The sequence below is a fragment of the Microtus oregoni genome, unplaced genomic scaffold, assembly GCF_018167655.1.
Source record: "Microtus oregoni isolate MIOR12 unplaced genomic scaffold, Mior012 000006F_ref0000085, whole genome shotgun sequence".
NCBI classification, from domain to species: Eukaryota; Metazoa; Chordata; class Mammalia; order Rodentia; family Cricetidae; genus Microtus; species Microtus oregoni.
In genome coordinates this window covers 25,996,960-26,016,828 of record NW_024543065.1, presented here as the reverse complement: position 1 = coordinate 26,016,828, position 19,869 = coordinate 25,996,960, and the positions used below count along the sequence as shown (strand labels likewise).

At 35.1% G+C, this 19,869-nt stretch overlaps 1 protein-coding gene across 3 annotated transcripts in view; it reads right to left on the bottom strand.

Moving 5' to 3' along the window:
- Window positions 1-19,869, bottom strand: part of Rev3l (REV3 like, DNA directed polymerase zeta catalytic subunit) — a 141,374-nt gene that overhangs the window by 114,843 nt on the left and 6,662 nt on the right. Inside the window, exon 2 of one of the 3 annotated variants that reach the window (XM_041654073.1) lies at window positions 16,551-16,679. The exons of the other annotated variants lie outside the window; for them this stretch is intronic. The gene's annotated coding sequence lies outside the window, so the exon portion shown is untranslated. The remainder of the gene's footprint in view (window positions 1-16,550; window positions 16,680-19,869) is intronic. 3 annotated transcript variants of the gene reach the window in all.

Genomic DNA, 19,869 nt, shown 5'->3' with positions numbered 1-19,869 from the left:
TATGTTTTTCCTTGGGTTCACCTTCTTATTTAGCTTCTTTAGGTTCACCAATTGTAGACTCCGTGACCCTTATTTATGGCTAGAAACCAATTATGAGTGAATACATCCCATGTTCATCTTTGTGGGTCTGGGTTACCTCACTCAGGATAGTGTTTTCTATTTTCATACATTTGCATGCAAAATTCGAGAAGTCATTGTTTTTTACCGCAGCGTAGTACTCTAATGTGTATATATACCACACTTTCTTCATCCATTCTTCCATTGAAGGACATCTAGGTTGTTTCCAGGTTCTGGCTATTACAAATAATACTGCTATGAACATAGCTGAACAAATGCTTTTGTCATATGATAGGGCATCTCTTGGGTATATTCCCAAGAGTGGTATTGCTGGGTCTAGGGGTAGGTTGATCCCGAATTTCCTGAGAAACCGAAACACTGATTTCCAAAGTGGTTGCACAAGTTAGCATTGCCACCAGCAATGGATGAGGGTACCCCTTCCTCCACAGCCTCTCCAGCAAAGGCTATCCTTGGTGTTTTTGACTTTAGCCATTCAGACAGGTGTAAGATGATATCTCAAAGTTGTTTTGATTTGCATTTCCCTGATTGCTAAGGAGGTTGAGCATGACCTTAAGTGTCTTTTGGCCATTTGAACTTCTTCTGTTGAGAATTCTCTGTTCAGTTCAGTGCCCCATTTTTTAATTGGGTTAATTAGTATTTTAAAGTCTAGTTTCTTGAGTTCTCTATATATTTTGGAGATCAGACCTTTGTTGCGGGGTTGGTGAAGCACGGAAGCACAATTCTTAGTTAAGGAAGCCACCTTAGGGTTGGCAAGAGACTTGAACCTAGAGTGGCTCCCAGGAGCCCAAGGCGATGTCCCCAGTTAGTTCCTTGGGCAGCTGAGGATAGGGAACCTGAAATGACCCTATCCTATAGCAATACTCACGAATATCTTGCATATTACCATAGAACCTTCATCTGGTGATGGATGGAGATAGAGACAGAGACCCACACTGGAGCACTGACTGAGCTCCCAAGGTTCCAATGAGGAGCAGAAGGAGGGAGAACATGAGCAAGGAAGTCAGGACCACAAGGGGTGCACCCACCCACTGAGACAGTGGGGCTGATCTATTGGGAGCTCACCAAGGCTAGCTGGACTGTGACTGAAAAAGCATGGGATAAAACCGGACTCTCTGAACATGGCGAGCAATGAGGGCTGATGAGAAGCCAAGGACAATGGCACGGGGTTTTGATCCTACTTAATGTTCTGGCTTTGTGGGAGCCTAGCCAGTTTGGATGTTCACCTTCCTAGACATGGACGGAGGGGGGCGGACCTTGGACTTTCCACAGGGCAGGGAACCCTGACTGCTCTTTGGACTGGAGAGGGAGAGGAGTGGGGGGAGGGGAAGAAGGGTGGGAGGAGGGGGAGAGAAATGGGAGGCTGGGAGAAGGCTGAAACTTTTTTTTTCCTTTTCTCAATAAAAAATAAATAAATAAAGTAACTTCAAAATTAAAAAAAAAGAAGTAAGCATACTGTATGAACAAGCTTACGCTTACGAAGCTATAAGAGAAATGAAAATATATAACCAAGTTAAAAAAAAACTTGTACACAGTACTCAAATGTATTTCTTCATAACAACATTCTAACTACAAACAAACAATCTGAGTATCAATAATTTAGTGACTGGTATATCCATGTAATGAAAAACCAACTAAAAAAACTAAAGAACATTCCTGAAACATGCAAGAGAATGAAAGAAACCTAACTATATCCTTCATGATCCCGCTTATATAAAATTCTAGAAAAGGTAAAGTCATATTAATACTGAAGACCAACAATTGCTAGGGATCAGAGATGAGGCAATGACACACAAACTTTTAGTGTGACACATGTTGAGATGACTAGATATGGTTGCCATAACTCATCTAACTGATCAATTTTACTATACATATAAATTACACCTCAAAAAAAGTAGATTAAATTTAAACAGAGCAACGGATACATATGCCCTTCATCTCACTTCTCTCACAAAGATGTGACATATTTACAGGCAGGTAAATAAAGATGTAGCAGTGACTGGCAAGAAAAAGACAGCCCATAGGAATGATAGAGCCAAAAAGAGGAAGAAGTTGCCACACTTAGTTACATTTTAACTATCTGAATAATCTCATTAGATGCTACTCTGCTTCTAAAACAAACAATTTCAATGACACCAAAGTAACAGTGCTGTCATCAAAATAACCTATTTTTGTTTGTTTGTTTCTTTGTTTTCAGACAGGGCTTCTCTGTGTAGCACTAGCTGTCTTGGAATTCATTCTCCCGGCTGGCATTGAATTCAGAGAACCACCTGCCTCTGTCGCCTGAAGACTGGGATTCAACGCATGCGCCACCACTGCCTGGCTCAAAATGACATTTTTATGGTAGGTTCTCAGGGCTACCCAAATCAGAAACACCAACACTTTTTTTCTGGGCACTATCCCACATCTAGTGTAGCAGACTGCTAGGTGAAAAGAGTCTAAATAAATTTAAATTATCCCAAGAGACTGAAGCAGCACGCATAGGGCCTGCATGCCTCTGCACAGGACCCCTATATATATATATTATGGTTTTCAATTTAGTGTTTTTATGGGATTACTGAGTGTGTGAACAAGTGGGTCTCTGATTGTTGTGCTTTCTCTTGGGTTCTTTTCTGCTGGCTTATCTTTTCTAACTTTAATGGATAGGTTTTGTTATATCTTCTTATATTTTATTTCATATATACATGTATATGTATAATTCTGTAGATAAACATTTTTTGTTTTGTTTTTCAAGACAGGGTTTCTCTGTGTAACTGCCCTAGCTGTCCTGGAACTCTCTCTGTAGACCAGGCTGGCCTAGAACTAAGAGATATGCCTGCCTCTCCTTCCTGAGTACTGGGATTAAAGGTATGTGCCACCACTGCCTGGATATATTTTTTTTTAATGAATGAATAAATGAAAACATAGCTACTAGAATAAAGGTCAGCAACTAAACTGTCACTTCTACCTGCTGAGTGAAGGAACATTAGTTTTCTAATAGAATAACAGTCACTGGGTATATCAACTACTCCAGGGCAGGCCTTATGTTCAGGAGGACTTGGAGTTTTTTGTGTGCTTTTTATTTGGTTATACTTTGGTGTGTGGTGTTGGGGGGAGGTGTCTTTTTCTCATTTTGAGTGTATTTTTATTTTCTTGGGCTTGGGGGATTTTGTTGTTATATTGGATTTTGTTTTTTGAGAAAGCACTTGGGGGAGGGAAAAATATGATCAAAATATATTTGAATTTTAAAAATGTTTTGAATAATTAAAATACAAGACAAAAATTTTAAACCTGTCCCACAGAAATTTTTTTTATAAGTCTGGAAGAACCACTGTATTAGAAACTCAAATGTGCACAGGTATGCTATACACACATATACATCACTTTGATTACAATGGACCAGATCCAAAGTGTCAGGAGCCAGAAAGCTGGCTCAGTGGGTAAAAGCACTTGGTACCAAGCCTAATGACGAGAATGCAGTCTATAAGACCTACATAGCTGAAGACCAGACCAACTTGCAAGGGTTGTCTTCTGACTTCCATGCTTGTGCTATGATACAGATGATAATTCCCTTTTATTTACAGTTATACATCATGTGGTTCTACCCATCACAGTCACTTAGTAGCTGTCTTAGTGTCGCTGTATTGTAGTGCTTATGTTAACCGCTGTTTTAATGGCAATCCCCAAACAAGCAGCAATGACACTAGCAATCCAGATAGGCCAATGAAAGCTGTAAAGCTCTTCCTTTAAGTGAAAGGGATAAAGTACAACAAAATATTTGAGACACTAGTCTACACTCATATACCTTTTGTTACAGTATGCTATTTTTCTTTTGTTAATTCATTAAAAAGTTATAAATTAGTAAGTTTTATAATAGTTATGTACACAAGTGAAAAATATTTCTACATGTTGTTTAGCACTACCATAGTTTTAGTGATCAACTGGTCTTAGCAGGAAATGACAACCACTTCATCATTAATTTCATATACTATTAAAAAATTCAATAATATTTTATATGTGGTATGTTTTCCCTTTTATAAATTTTGTTTTTTAAATAGACGTTCTGATGGGCATATTCTACAATCAAGTATTATGTCAAAAGAAAACATAATTTGGGAGGAGTAAGGGGGGTGTGGTCAAGATACATTGTATACATGTATGAAGTTTTCAAAGACTAAAACATTTAAAAATATTTAGACATAATTTCAACAATAAATCTAATGAAATGGACATTAAAAACTGTTGAGATAAGAATCCTTGTCTTTATGAATTTTATCTTCTAAAAAAACTGTCAAGGCCAGAGAGCTAGCTCCTGAATAAAGGCACTTTCTGCCAAGCTTAATGGCCTGCCTTCAACCCGAGACCCACATGGTTGAAGGTTGAGACCAATTCCCAAAGACAGTCTTCTGACCTCCACTGTATGATGTTCTGGCTATGGAACATACAATCCCACACATAGATGCACAAAATAAATTAAAATATAAAAAAATACAATCAACAACAAAAGAAACCTGTCAGGGCTGGAGAGATGCTTCAGCAAGTAAGAATGTGAACTCACACACTCCTGGAAGTGCAGCACAGTGAGGGCAGAGAAAGGAGAACTGCTGGGGCCTGCTGGCCACTGCCCCATCATCAGCTACTTCCATGCTGAGTGAGAGGTCCTGTTCTCAAGGGATTAAAGCAGAATAACTAAGCAAGTCCTCCTGTGGCCTCTACACTCACATATACACATATGCACATATATTTTACACAAATGCACATATATTCATACACACACACACAAAAAGTAAAACATAGTATAAAGTTTATAGTTTTAACCTTCTTGGGATACACAATTTAATGACAGTATTGTTCAACCATGACCACTATAACCACCTTCAGAACTTTTCCACCATCCCAAACCAAGATGGTTCTATTGAACAAAAAATTCCCATTCCCCTCATCCCAGCCCCCGTTAACTACCTACAATCCTATTTTATGAAACTGGCTCATATAAGTGGCTCATATACTGTCATTCTTTCACAAGATTTTTCTTCTAATTATGACATGTCCGGGCACCATGCACTGAGGACACAGAGATGCACAGCACAGTGCTCTCTATTCTAAAGAAACTCACACGGTAGTAGGGAAGCTAAACAAAACTCTCAAATCATTTGGTAACTGTTCTAACAAAAGTACAGGGACTCATAGAGAAACCCTGTCTCAAAAAAAAAAAAGTACAGGGACTCAGTGAAGGCTTCACCACAAAGGCAAATGGCTCATGACAGTCTTCTAGTATGAAGAGTTTACCATGATGAGCACTAGTACCACACAGAAAAACAGCATATACTCCTTCAAATTTATTTGAGAGGGGTGACATTGCTAGATATTCTGCACATTTACTAAGCCACCAGGTCTGTGTTCCTTCCTTAAGCCATGAGCATATGCAAAGTCTTGAGGATCTTCACTTGGAGGAAAAACAAGCAGTTTAGAGTGGAAAACTTCAGGAAGAACCTGTGGCAGCTGAAACAACAGCTGGGTACCACATCATGAAAAGATTTTTAGGTTACCTGCAGTCTGACTTTATTAATACGGAATAGTTTGAGAAGCTTAAAATATGTAAAAATCCCAATGGATTTTAGTTAGTTAGCTGTTAGTACTCATTCTTAGGATATTTCCAGAGGTATTTTATTTCCTATAATGGTAGCACAAGGGATTATATTTGTAAATTATTTTTATTTTAGATGTATGAGTGTTTTGCCTACACATTTGTCTATGCACATGTGGGCCTGGTACCCACAAAGGCGAGAAGAGGGCATCAGGTTCCCTAGAACTGGAGTGACAGATGCTATATAGTTAGTTCAAGAGCTATGAGCTGCCATGTGGGCACTAGGACTGGACCAAGGTCCTCTCAAGAGTCACAAGTGTTCTTAACCATTGACTCCTCTCTCCAACCCCAGGATTAATTTGTATTAATGAGAACATTGACAGTTTTATACAGAAACTACAGGAGATTAATGATGGCCTCAAACTGGAGAGGAATATCAGTAGTAGATTTTATGCTTGGGAATTAATGTTTTATTCTTTTTTTTTTACATGTTCTATTTGTGTGCAAGTTATGTGTGATAACACCACACATTTATAGATCAGAGGACAACTTGTGAGAGTAGATTCTCTTTTTCAACATGAGATCCTAGTATTTAAACTCAAGTTGTCAGGCTGGATAGAAATCACCATTTACATAATTTGAGCCCTCTGCCAGACCAAGTAACAATTTTTCCTAATCATAAGGTTTTTATTTTAAAAAATATTAGATAAACAGTAAAAACTTTACTCCATCTTTTGACACATTTTATTACTTCTCTCCCTATGTTTATAATATATTCATTTTTAAACAAAGGATTCATACCTCACAAATTATTGAAGCTCATTCTTCACTTAGTCATGAAGGGAACGTTTCCTCTTTTGGTTCTTACTATCTTTTGGTGACTGTACAGAAGGCATTATAGTCATAACCATCCTATACTTTAAAAGATTTATTTTATTAACAATTTTTTTGTTTTGCTACTATATACAAGTTGAACATTCCTTAACAGAAAATACAAAATCTTAAGCTTTTTTGAAACTTATATTAAGCTCAGATTTTAGAGCACTTCAGATTAGTATTTAACTTCTACCAGTTCTCCTTATTTAGTGGGCACATGGGAATCTTAAGTCTATTGCCAGAATCTATTCAGTTCATGGTAAACTTAACAGTTCTTGACAAGAAATACCATGAATATGAAGCACAAGTCATAAGATTTAAAAACAAGGAATTTTTTGTTATCAAGTGATTAGGATATTATTCCACCAAGACAATCACAAATCTATATGTATGGACCTAACAGAGTATCAAAACACATTAGCAAAAAATATAAAGACAAAAAACTGACAAAACTAAAAGGAAATAGACAAACCTATAAGTTGGAAATTTCAACACTCCTCTATCAGTGTTTGATAGAACAAAGGTAATGAAAAAATTCAGTCATTACTAAAAGAAATACATACAAACCTAAAATAAGATATTTTAAATTAAGAATTTAAAGGCTGAAGAGATGTCTCAGTAGTTGGTTTATTGCTCTTCCAGAAGAACTGGATTCAACTCCCAGAAACCACACTGAGCAGCTCACAACCACCTATAATCCCAGTTCCAGGGGATCAATGCCTCTGGAGATATCTATAGACACATGATACACACATACACACAAAAAAAGTTAAAATTTAAAAAAGGACTAAAAATCTAAAGTCTTACAATTAAAAATGTCGGTATGAGCTGGGCAGTGGTGGTGCACACCTTTAAATCCCAGCATTTGGGAGGCAAAGGCAGGCGGATCTCTTATGAGTTAGAGGCCAGCCTGTTCTACCAAGAGCTAGTTCCAGGACACAGAGAAACTCTGTCTCATAAAACAAACAAACAAAAAAAATGTTGGCAGGAAACATGCTGAATCTTATACACTGGCACTAGCTACATACCTTGGTACATCCATTTTGGAAAAAATTTTGTATGCATGTGCACATATTTATAAATTTACATTCTTATGAAGAATAAATAACAAATCCATATTCTATAGTGAAACATTTAAAAATCAAATAACAACATGATAAACAGAGGTAACTAACCCCACATTAGTTCCAACTGAACATTCAGACTCAATGCAAACACATCCGATATTCCTTACACTTCTTGGTACAATGTAAACCATAAAACAGCACACCAGCAGCATGCTATTCAATAATCCCCAAAGCTACTCAGGATCATTTTTTTTTTTTTTGTCAAGAACAAATCAAGTGTGAAAGATCTGGAATGCACAAGGATAGGTACATTAGCAACTCAGTACCAAAAGAGTACCAAAAAGCAGACAGAAAAAAAGTTTTTTAAGCTTCAGCAAGGGGCTTGTTCAATGGCAAGCATTGTCACGCCCTGGAAAGCCTTTTTCCCCACATTTACAGTTCATCCGCAATCTTCCCAGTTTTATATTTTCTCTGAGACACAGTTTCTCTGGTCTTTACATGCACACACAAATATATGCATGCATATATGCACACACCCACATGAGCATAGTACACACAGGAAAACAAACTAAAGTAAGGTTTCTGTGAAATTATCAGAAAAGCAAAGAAATGGAAAATGCCAAGAAGAAACAAAAGACTAAGATATAAGCAAAACTCTATAAAAGAGAAAGAATAAAAATTACATTGGGAATGAAAAAGAACAGAATCAATATTGTTTAAAATAAAATCAGTAATGTAAACAATGAAAGAGCTTATCAAGAATGCAGAAATCAAAAGCTAGCAGTAGAAGAGAAGATGGGACTGAAGACATGGCCCAGCAGGTAAAGATACTTGTTGCCCCGCTATGGAAGAAAATCAGCTCCTGCAAACTGTCTTCTCATTTCTATGTGTGCTGTGGAAGAAAATCAGCTCCTGCAAACTGTCTTCTCATTTCTATGTGTGCTGAGGCACATGTGTACCCATACACACTAAATAGACAAATGTAATAAAGCATAAAAAATAGAAAAGCTGAATGCTTAAAAGGAGACAGTGAGGCTGGGCCTGGTAACACACCCCTTTAATACCAGCTTCAATCTCTAGGTTTGAGGCCACCCTGCTCTACAGAGCAAGTTCCAGGACAGTTAGGGCCACACAGAAAAACCTTGTCTTGGAAAAGAAAATTAATTTAAAAAAGGAGACAATGAAAATGGTCACAGTATTTTTAAAGAGAAAGAAATATTATCCAGTCCATAAGCAACATAGAACTTTTAAAACTGCTTATTAATTTATATTAAAACACCACAAAAAGGAATAAATGCAATAACCAAAAGTACAACAGAAGAATCCCAAACTAAAAAGCATGTGCATCTTTGTAGCAAAAGAACTTTCTTTAGCTCGTCAGAATTTAAAAAGACATGGCTTGTGAGATGGCTTAGTGGATAATAGGTGCTTGCTGCCAAGCCTCCTGACCTCAGCTCAATCCCTGAGACCCCCCCAAGATAGAAAGAGAACTGACTCCTACAAGTTGTCCTCTGACCTGCATACTCATGCTGTCAAACACACATGTGCTCACAAATATAGAAAATAAAAACATTAAAGACATCAGAATAATGTTTAAGACAATTTGGAAGAAAAAAATTCCTAGGACAGCTGCACAATGTGGCATAATTAGGCTTGCCATTCTTAACCAAGCTAGTCAGGACTATACACAAGCCACAACTCATTCTCAGATAGTCTGGGTTCAGAAGAATGTTCTACAAACAGATTCGCCTAAATAGTATCTGACACTATTTGAAGAAACTAAGTTAATAAAAATTGACAGTCAAGCTGAAAATACTGAAACACCTCTGTAAACAAAGTATTACCAGGCAGGGGGATCAAATTCAAACCTGGGCTACATATCAAGTTCAAGGCCAGAGACCTTGTTATTTAAGATATAATCCTTTTTTTTAATTAGTTGAGATTTTTGCACATATTTTGACATTATCTCTCTACCAACTCTTCCCAGAGTCACACCCCCGTCTCTTTGCACACAACTTTGTGTCCTCCTTTTTTCCCTTATCAAGAGCATTCTGTGTTGCCTAAAACTTCTTGGATGTAAGACATATTTAAGAAATTTGTTTCCACTAAGAAAATGAATAGTTTAGAACATTCAACACTTAGTAGTAGTCTTACAAATTAGTGTGGGAAGCTGGGAGTATCAAAAATCTAAACTGCTTGTACAGGTTTAGTATCCCTACTGTGAAAATCTGAAATTTGCAATGCTCCAAGTCACAAATATTTTGAGCATTAGCATAGTAAGTATAAAAATTCCACGCTCAATCTACTGTGATGGGGTCATTCTGTCAGGCTGTATGTTTAGGTAAAACATAAATGAATTTCATGGGTCCTGTCCTTAAGACATTTCATTATGTTCAAACAAATATGAATTCAGAAGATTTTCTATCATATGCATTTTAGATGAGGGATACAAATCTGTGTTACATAAGAGACAATATTTTATCTTGTTTTTGAATTTTATAATTAATTACAACTACATTTCAGTATATATGCTTTTATACTGAAACAATTTACACAGCAAAAGCCAAAACTAAGAGGGAAAAGGGGTTTACTTCAAATGTATAAACTTATAAAGATAAAAGACTAAAGCATATTTATTATAACAAAAATTTTACTGTCTAAAAACTTTGCTGAAAATGGGTTCAGGTAGGTTTTTTAAAAAACAAAACAAAAAGGAGTAAGCTAAAAGGATTAATATATAGTACAGGTCATGACTTACAGTAGGTATCATAGAAGGATTACTATATAGTACAGGTCATGACTTACAGTAGGTGTCACAGAAGGATTACTATATAGTACAGGTCATGACTTACAGTAGGTGTCACAGAAGGATTAATATATAGTACAGGTCATGACTTACAGTAGGTGTCACAGAAGCATCAAGTTAAAAGAAAAATATACAATGACACAAGACAAGAAATAGAATTCAAGATGGAATCATTTAAGGAATCCTCTTGGATTGCTAAAGAGGTAGCTACAACGCTATTCAAGTAAATTTGTTACAGATCTGCAACAAGACAAATGTAAAACAATTATTATTGTTACTATTAGGTAACAATTACTCCCTTTAGGCAATAATTTTTACAATGCAGTTTGTGTGTGTGTATATGTATATATGTATGTATATATATATATATATATATATATATATATATATATGTGATTTGTCTCATTGTAGTTTCAAGTACAAGTACCAGGAAAAAAGTTTCTTCACCATAAAGAGTTTAAAGAACTACTGTAAGGTTGTATCAGTCATGAAGCTTTTGTGTGTGCCAAATAACAGACACAAATAAAGTCACAGTGATGCAAAGTAAGACCAACAGAAATGGGAAACAAACTGTTTGTGACAGGTCAGACAAAAAATAAGTAAACAGAATATACAACATTTGAAAACAAAATTTTAAAAAATGTCATATTTTCCTTATGCAGTTTTATGTTCTAGGATATCCTATCAGTTTAATAACAGCTTTTGAAGAAAACTCATTGTACCAAATGAACAGAGCGAGCTACACTGCAACCTCAGAAATGCTTTCTAAAGTCATTATAGGAACAATCAAGGAACTAACCATCTGTCAATAATCCATATCAAATAAATGAAAAATTACTTCAAGTTTCAATGAAATATATAGATTGGTGACAGTAACAAATTCTCAAAGAAACTTCAATAAATTTAAAAAGTTTCAAAAAAAGATACTGGCTTTCAACAACGTTCTACCGTATCACTTAAGAATTACTACTTGGTTTTGACTTTTTTATGCTGCTGAATAAAATTAATTGTGGAGATAAGGTCTGGCAACCTTTAAAATGTTTAAAACTACATTAAATTACTCAAAACATGCTAATATGTCTGCTCTTACAGCTTTGAATTCTCTTTGTATACAGAGTTCAGTAAAGTACTTCACATCAGATGCTATATAGCAGGTGACAGACACTTCTGCCATTTCTTCCATAGCTCACTAAAATCTTTCATAACCTCTAGATGATTATCTGGCAGTATTACTATTTTTCCAAAATGGCTACATTTTATCTTTATTTTACATGGTCAGTGAGAAACTAACAATCTAATCACTCTAATGTCTACATGGTTTGTAGGAGGAGGTCATACTTGTTCATCCTGTCTGCCTGGCTGCTTAGTCCCAAAATAACCACACATAAACTGTATCAATTAAATCACTGCTTGGTCCATTAGCTCTAGCTTCTTAATGGCTAACTCTTACATCTCAATTTAACCCATCTCTATTAATCTGTATATCACTACAAGGTCATGGTCTATCAGCAAAGTTTTGGCACATCTATCTCTAACAGCGGATCCATGGTGTTCCCTCACTCAGCCCTTCTTCCTCCCAGCATTCAGTCCAGTCCTCAACCTACCTAAGTTCTGCCCTACCAGGCCAAGGCAGTTTCTTTATTCATTAACCAATACAAGCAACAAATAGATAGAAGAACCTCCCACACCAATGGTTGGTTAAAGAAAAGGACGAATTAAAAAGATAAAGCAATGTTTGAACTGCTATTGTTGTATGTGTTTGTGTTAAACACACGAGTATATATACAGTATACTTGTGAAATAGCAAGACCAATACAATATTCTGAACAATTATAATTGGTATGAAGTATTTTTCTACCTATGCTATACAATCTGATCATCTAAAAATAGTCCTTTAAAGGATGGCCCTATTTCTTACAGGCATTGGTGGTGCACGCCTTTAATCCCAGCACTTGGGAGGCAGAGGCTGGTGGATCTTTGTGAGTTCAAGGCCAGCCTAATCTACAATAGCTAGTTTGAGGACAAGCTCTAAAGCTACAGAGACACCCTGTCTCGAAAAACAAAAAACAAAACAAACAAATAAATAAATAAAATAAAGGATGGCCCTATTTCTTGACTGTAATGTCAAAAAACAGTCTCACAATAGAAACAAATCTAGAAAAGGAAAAAAAAGACAGGATAGTTTCAAAAATTTTAAATCACAGACTTTTAAGGATAAAATCTCCAAACAATATACGTCCATGCTGGATCTTTTCTTTCTATTCTTGCACCAAATATGTGCGTATAACTTCATTGGGATATGTTTTAAAGATTCATTTAATACACACACACACACACACCAAAATTTTAAAAATCACTATTTAAATAAAAAGCACTTATTGTAAGAACAACTTGATTCTTAGATACAGGTCAATTTTTCTAACATATGAACATCTCAGAACCAAGAATTTCAACAGTAAAATGAGCACAAGAGAAATAGTATGTTTTAAAAGAAACATGTGGACTGGGGATGTAGCTTGGCTGGCAAAGTGCTTGCCTAGTATTCACATAGCTTCAGGTTTGATACCTAGTACCATGTAAACCAGGTATAGTGGTGAATGCCTGTTATCTCAGCACTACGGAGGTTGGGCAGGAGGTTCAAGATCATTCCCAGCTAACAGTGACTTTCAGGCCAGCCTGTGCTACATGAAACACTTTCTGCTTAAACATACTTAGATGTAGACACACCTGCATATGTGTGTGTATATACTTCTCAAGTATATAGGAAGACAATCTATTATAATAAAAGAATGTAGGAGCCAGGAGACAGCACAGCAGGTAAAGGTACTTGCTACGCAAATCTTGTGCACCATGTTGGATTCTGGGAATCTAATGTAAACATGAAAGAGAAGACCTGACTCCCTGACTCTGCAAGTTTGTCCTCCAACCTATACATGTATGCTGTGGTGTATGTGCACACACACACATACAAACACACACAAATAAGAAATTTAGAAATGTAAATTAATATTGAGCCGAGGTCTATACTTTTACCCATCAGATTGAAGATAAAACACTTGAGAACAAAATCTTCAATATATGGTTTCATTTCTGGTGGCAGTACAGATTAAACAACCTCTGTATTACAACTTGTATATTTAAAGAATGTCTGAACTTTTTTTAAAATGTGGTACACAAGATATATATGGTATATGGTCATTTAAAAATTACTATAATTATCTGCTTTTTCAGGTCTCTGATAAGGCAGACAGGTAAGAAACTTGGATGAATATAGTAGTCTTACTCTACTTATTGCTTATCTAATAATACCTTATTGTACAGTTAGCGGAGAATGTAGGTATTTGTGAATGGGACACAGAATACAAATAGAAGTAACAGAAAGAATTAACTTTACCTGAACCAAATATATTGTTTATGTAAATACCTCCAGCTCAGGGTATAGCTCAGCAACAGAATACTTGTCTATCACACACAGGGTTCAATCCCTAATATTATTTTTAAAGTTAAAAAAACAACCACTTATTTAACAAAGGGAACAATGTCATATGACGTATGTCAGCAAATGGGCCCTTTGGATAAATGAGTCAGCCAGCAACAGTATAACAGATTATAATAACGACTGCCTAATTAGCCATATATCCTTAGGAAACCCCTAAAGACAACCCCTGCGATTTGTTTTGGACCATCAAACAAAAATAAATATGGGGCTTGTCTTTATTTGCTGTTCCTGGAAACTGTGGTGTTATCTTCAGGTGAAGAGTCATGTCTAGCCTGCTAGAAGCTTCCGGCTCTACGGCACCCTAGCTAACAGGCAGTACCAAACCCCAGACCAAATAAAACTATTCTAGACTAACCACCTGGCCTATCCACTAATGGCAGACATATAAACAAGCCCACGGAGAAGCAGTAAGAGAGATGCTTAACTAATAGGAGCCCAGAATTAAAGGTTAATACAGCTATTTCTTGACACTAGTAAGTTTAGGGGAGGAATGCTGTACAGCAAAAGTTAGTGTAACTGGGTAAAAAAATAAGATTCGTGAGCAAATATGAAAATATAGCTGCCCCTATCTATGTAGGACTAGTCCCAAAGTCCCCATTCTTCTACTTCAGATTTTAAAGCCTCTTAAATGAAATGGAGTGATATGTGCACATAACCTATCTGTAACAGCCCATGTATTGTAAATAATCTTTGGGTTACTTATGGTATCAAATAAAATATAAATGCTAAGCAAACAGTTGCAATATTCAATTGTTTAAGACACAATAACAAGAGAAAACCAGTCTGGACACATACAGCACAGATGCACTTGCCCTTCCCAAATAACTTTCAGAGATTGGATGAATCCCTGGATATAAGACCTTCAGATATAAAGGTCTGACTACAGATTCACATAGTATTTTCTTAATTATACTAAACTTATTAAAAAAATATTTTCTATTAGATTAACTGAAAAGTCCAATTTCCTTATAAAACATTTACATAACGTAATTCAGTCTAAATAATCATAAAATGTTGAAACTAGATAGTACCGCTTAGAAAAGGTGAATTAATATGAGTAACTATTACTGTGACTAAGAATATACTCACGGTCACTGTCATTTACTAACAATACTGTTTGGCTTTTCTGCTTCTTTCGTCTAAATGAGTAATAACCTAATACATGTTCTCTCATTTAATCTCACATGCTATGAGGCAAGCATGCTACAAACTTAGGTAAGAGTCAATTAGCCTCTTTACATCTCATTTCCTCAAGTGTAAAATGGTGGAAACAGTACTTTTTGATAGTGATAAAGACTTAATTACTTGGAAAATGGTATACAATAAAAATCAAAAAATGGTCCAACATCTGTTACTAAAATTAATATGAAATTAAAGTATTTACCTAACATATGCTTTCTATTTTAAAAGTTTTAAACCCAATTAACTAAAGTATGATACATAAAAATTAACTTGGAAAATCTTTCTGACTTTGTGAAAGTTAAAAAAAAAAGGCTAACAGAAGTTATTTTTTAAAAACTGATAAATATATTTACAAAATATATGGTGAAGACAACTAAAGCACTAGAGAATAATGAATTATTTGACCTAATTCCACAGTCTTAAATAGGTTTAAAATAAGAGGCTTCTTTTTTGCATGTGTATTATAAATTCACAAAAGGAAAAACAAGCAAAGCAATAAATCCCTTTTGACAAGTCACCTTTACTGTGACACCTGGCATATGTTTTTAATATGTCCTACCATAATTTATGTATTTTTAAAGCAGTACTAATGACTTTGGAAAATCGGGCTCCTTTAAAGGAATACATTTAGCCTAATGTGCAGCACTGGGAAAACTATGGTTACTCCTCAACCCATGGCTTATCACTGCTCCTTTTCAAGGAGATCAGAAATGGACACTGCCCTGCCCTATAGAAAACAAGAGGTTTTTTTGTTTTGTTTTGTTTTTAAAGTTATGCCTGGATGGGGTGATTTAAAAAACTGGCCAGCTTTTAAAAGGTGTTTGAAATACACAATTATCTCATCTATAGACATGAGTCATTGAGCAACTATAAAGAGCCTACCCCACAATGTGCAAGTGATCTACTTTTATATTAATGGGAGGAATACATAAATGTTACAAAATGTTACATTTTCCATTTCACTTCAATTCAAACATTTTAAAGAGCACTTAGTACACAAGAGGTAACAAGGAAGAGTCTAGAGACAAGTATAGAAGTGGGTAACATTATGCTACTATATGGCAGACATTTGCTGGTTATTTTATTCAGTAATAAGTCCTGTGAGGTAGAAATTAGTAAAACTCATTTTACAGAGAAGGAAATTAAAGCACATAGAAGTAAAATAACTTGTCCAAGGTATCTCAGCACAGAAGGCAGTGGAATGGAGGAGTTATTGGGGGGTGAGGGGGATGCCTGAGGACAGTGCTATATGACTATTTCTACAGACAGTGTTCAATGCAGTAAGCCCTTTAACTGCAGTGTGGGAAAGGGCCAGGACTTGAAAACCAAGGAGATAAACTCTGGGAGTGGTCAAAGGAGCCAGAGGCTTAAAGAGTTTGATATTTGAGTTGTTACTTTTAAGGATGAGTACCAACTTCAATGCCAAGGATCATCCCACCCCCCTCACCCCCAATATATTAACCAAAATAAATTACTTACTTGAAATTGAGAAAAACAATTTTGAGAGTAATCTTCCTCAGATATATTATTCCATAGTTTTAAAAACAAATAATATGATGACAGTTTAATTTTTAGGTTGCTTTTATGTGGCTTGTCTTGGTTTTTATTCTGAAATGAAATTTAGATTAGTCATTTTCTTGTTCTGAGAAACTAGGAGTATGCCAACATGTTTTAACTTTACATTCTTTCACATAGCAATATGTATTCTTACTTACAAAGTCATCTTTTTCACATCTTAAACAAACCTAATTTAATATATAAATTACTTTTAAGTGTAAATATATGTATATGCAAACTAAAATACTTCTTTTAATTCTTGTTACACTTTCTTGGCAATTGGAAGAAGTGTAAGAAAAATAGAAAACTTTTACAAATTGTTAAATATTAGACAAGGCATTTCTGAGGTAACACTCTTTTATTTGTTTATATAGTTAATATTCCCTGAACCCAAAGAAAATTAAATAATTACCCCCAAAGAAACTGATTTTGAATTCTTATTAGTTCCCAAAACTATAAACTAAAATTAAAGTAGAATTGGCCAGAAAATATATATAAATAATTTTCCATTGACAATGACTATCCATTTGCTTCAGAAATCACTGTTAGATATATATTCAATTTCTGCTGCAGAAAACAGTCCAGTTTCCCAATAATAATTAAGCAACAAGTTTTCATTTAAACAAATTGAAATATTTAAAAATCTATAAGAACCAGAAGAAACACAGGAACATCTGGAAATCTTCAAAGAATTAAAAAAAAAAAACCTACCAAAAGGTTAAAGAATTGTAACCGGGAGTATGAATGTTAGTTACAGTATGTTTTGTTACCCTAAATGCATCTACATCATGTTTGGATAGTGGATAAGTCTCTCTGATTGCCCAAGATATCCATCTCCATATTATTTATATTTGCATGGTAATTAGAAGTTAACATAATTGTATTCAAAGTTCACTGTATCTTCACTCCTATTATTTCTTCTTATTTAATACCACTGTGGTGTTAAATTAGCAACTAGGTACCAAAGCAACACACACTCCAAAGCATATCACATATCACACTCATTAAATTTATAAGTATTTCTTTGAAACAACTGGAGCTAATGGCAACCTACCCTATTTAAATACAACCTACTTAAACTGCAATCATTTTTACTTCCTATTAACTGAATGCCAATGAAAAGTCAGAAGAAAATACGTACTAGCAAAGGAATCTGAGAAGTCTAATAGATTTTAATTGTATATAATTTTAATGCTGATTTTCATTTCTAACTATCCTAAATTCTTCATTTATGTAAGTTGTACTTATTATTCTTAAAGATCATCATACACACATATACACACCTTACTCGAGTCTATTCTACAATGATATTCTCTCCTCTTCTAGACACAGTAGGCTTTTAAAGAGTTCTAAATTATATACATGAAATTAGTAATTCTACCAATGTTCTATATTTAATCTTTCAAGTGTCATCAATATCGTCCTACAATATATCCTCAAATTTGAGGGAGTAAGGGCCAATGTGAAGTAGTGAAAACTGTCCAGATTCCCAGTTTTCAAATCTATCCTCATACCAACCAATGAAGTACTGGGCAAAGCCTGAAGCTGCTACCTGTCTAAAATTCATGTGTTTGAATATATATATATATTCAAATGTGTAATATATATATATATATACATTCCAACAAAGTTTTAAATATACATATATACATATATATAAAATAATAAGTCTAGAATAAGTTTCTCCACCCTCACATTGTTACTGGTTTTTAAAACCTTGTACAACAGAAGGACATACGGAACATCTGCATGGTGGTTAGTGAAATATAAATATATATATATATACATATATGTTAAAATTTTAAGTATTATGATATTCTTATGAAAGAAGTAATGTAAAAATTCTTAATATGTATGAATTTTAAATTCCAACTTCTTCACATCAAGAAGGATTTTGGGGAACATACATATTCTATTAGTTACCTTGCGGCAAGATAAAATAGCCCATCAAATGCACACGGCACGGCAAGCAAGGATTGAGAGTTGGACCTAGAACCTAGAGGTAGTCTTTCCCTGCCCTTCTCTGCCTCCCCAGCCACTATCTGCTTCCTTGTATCAATAGTGAGATGTACCTTGACCTAGATGGCATGCTCCTCAGGTACTTAGAATACAAGTTCCAAAATCTCTTTTCCTCAAGAAACAGCTGGGGCTGATGGCTGAAGACATTCTAGATAGTAAAGTACCTCTGTTATTACACTTCAAGTATAAAAAAATAAAAATGGAGGCTCGCCCTGCAGTTTATAGGTGCCAACCAAAAAGCCTCCCTTTCAGCCTCTATTTCACTAGGGTCACCCTCCAATGAGCTATATCCATCAATTAAAGGCTCTGAATTAGAAGACCTCTAACAAAACTTTTACTGTAGTGATTATTTTGCTGCTGTTTAGAGCAATTATTAGGACCTTTTGCTTTTGTTCTGCTTTACTAATTTCTGTAACCACAACTTGAACCAGTTCTACTTATTGGAGGCAATTACTATCACCAATTCTCTCATCTTCCTGAAGACAACAGTACAAATGTAGCACATTGTTTCTCTACCTACAACACACTCCAGTCTTTCCCTTTCCTTTTTCCTCCTCCATGGCACCACTGCTGTGCACACAGTATCGTACTGCAATGCAGCCACACATACTCATACACTTTGACACATATGCAAAACAGGAAACATAAAATCTTGAGTAGAATTGCTACACTTTTAAGTCTGAAACTTTCCAAACTGCTTTACATAAAACATGAATACTTTAGAATCTACCAACAATGTATGAGACTGGCATTTCTCTTCACTATTCTCAACTTATCCCACATAGCTTTGCAAATATAACAGACGATGGAATACGTTATAGCTACAATTGTAACTTTATAAGAAATACTACATACATATAGCACTTTCACATGAATTTTCTTTGTTTATTTCTTTATTGGCAGGAGGTTATTAGGAAAAAATTGGTTGCTTTTCAAAAGTACAAATGAGTTTACTAGTCAATTTACCTTTTAGCTTATGATTTGCCCCATACAGAATTTTATTTCTGTGTCATAAAATTCAGAATCTAGCTTCAGCCCTTTTTTTTTGTAACCTGAAGGACATTTATCATTCCTGAACTACATAAAAAATGATTATCCTGTTTCTTATTTCACATTTGTTTTTGACTCCTCTGGAAGCCCACTTATTTTTTTTTTATCAGAATAGTAGCCATATATCTTTAAAATCCTTATTAAATAACCATTCTTTTCCCAACTGAAAGAT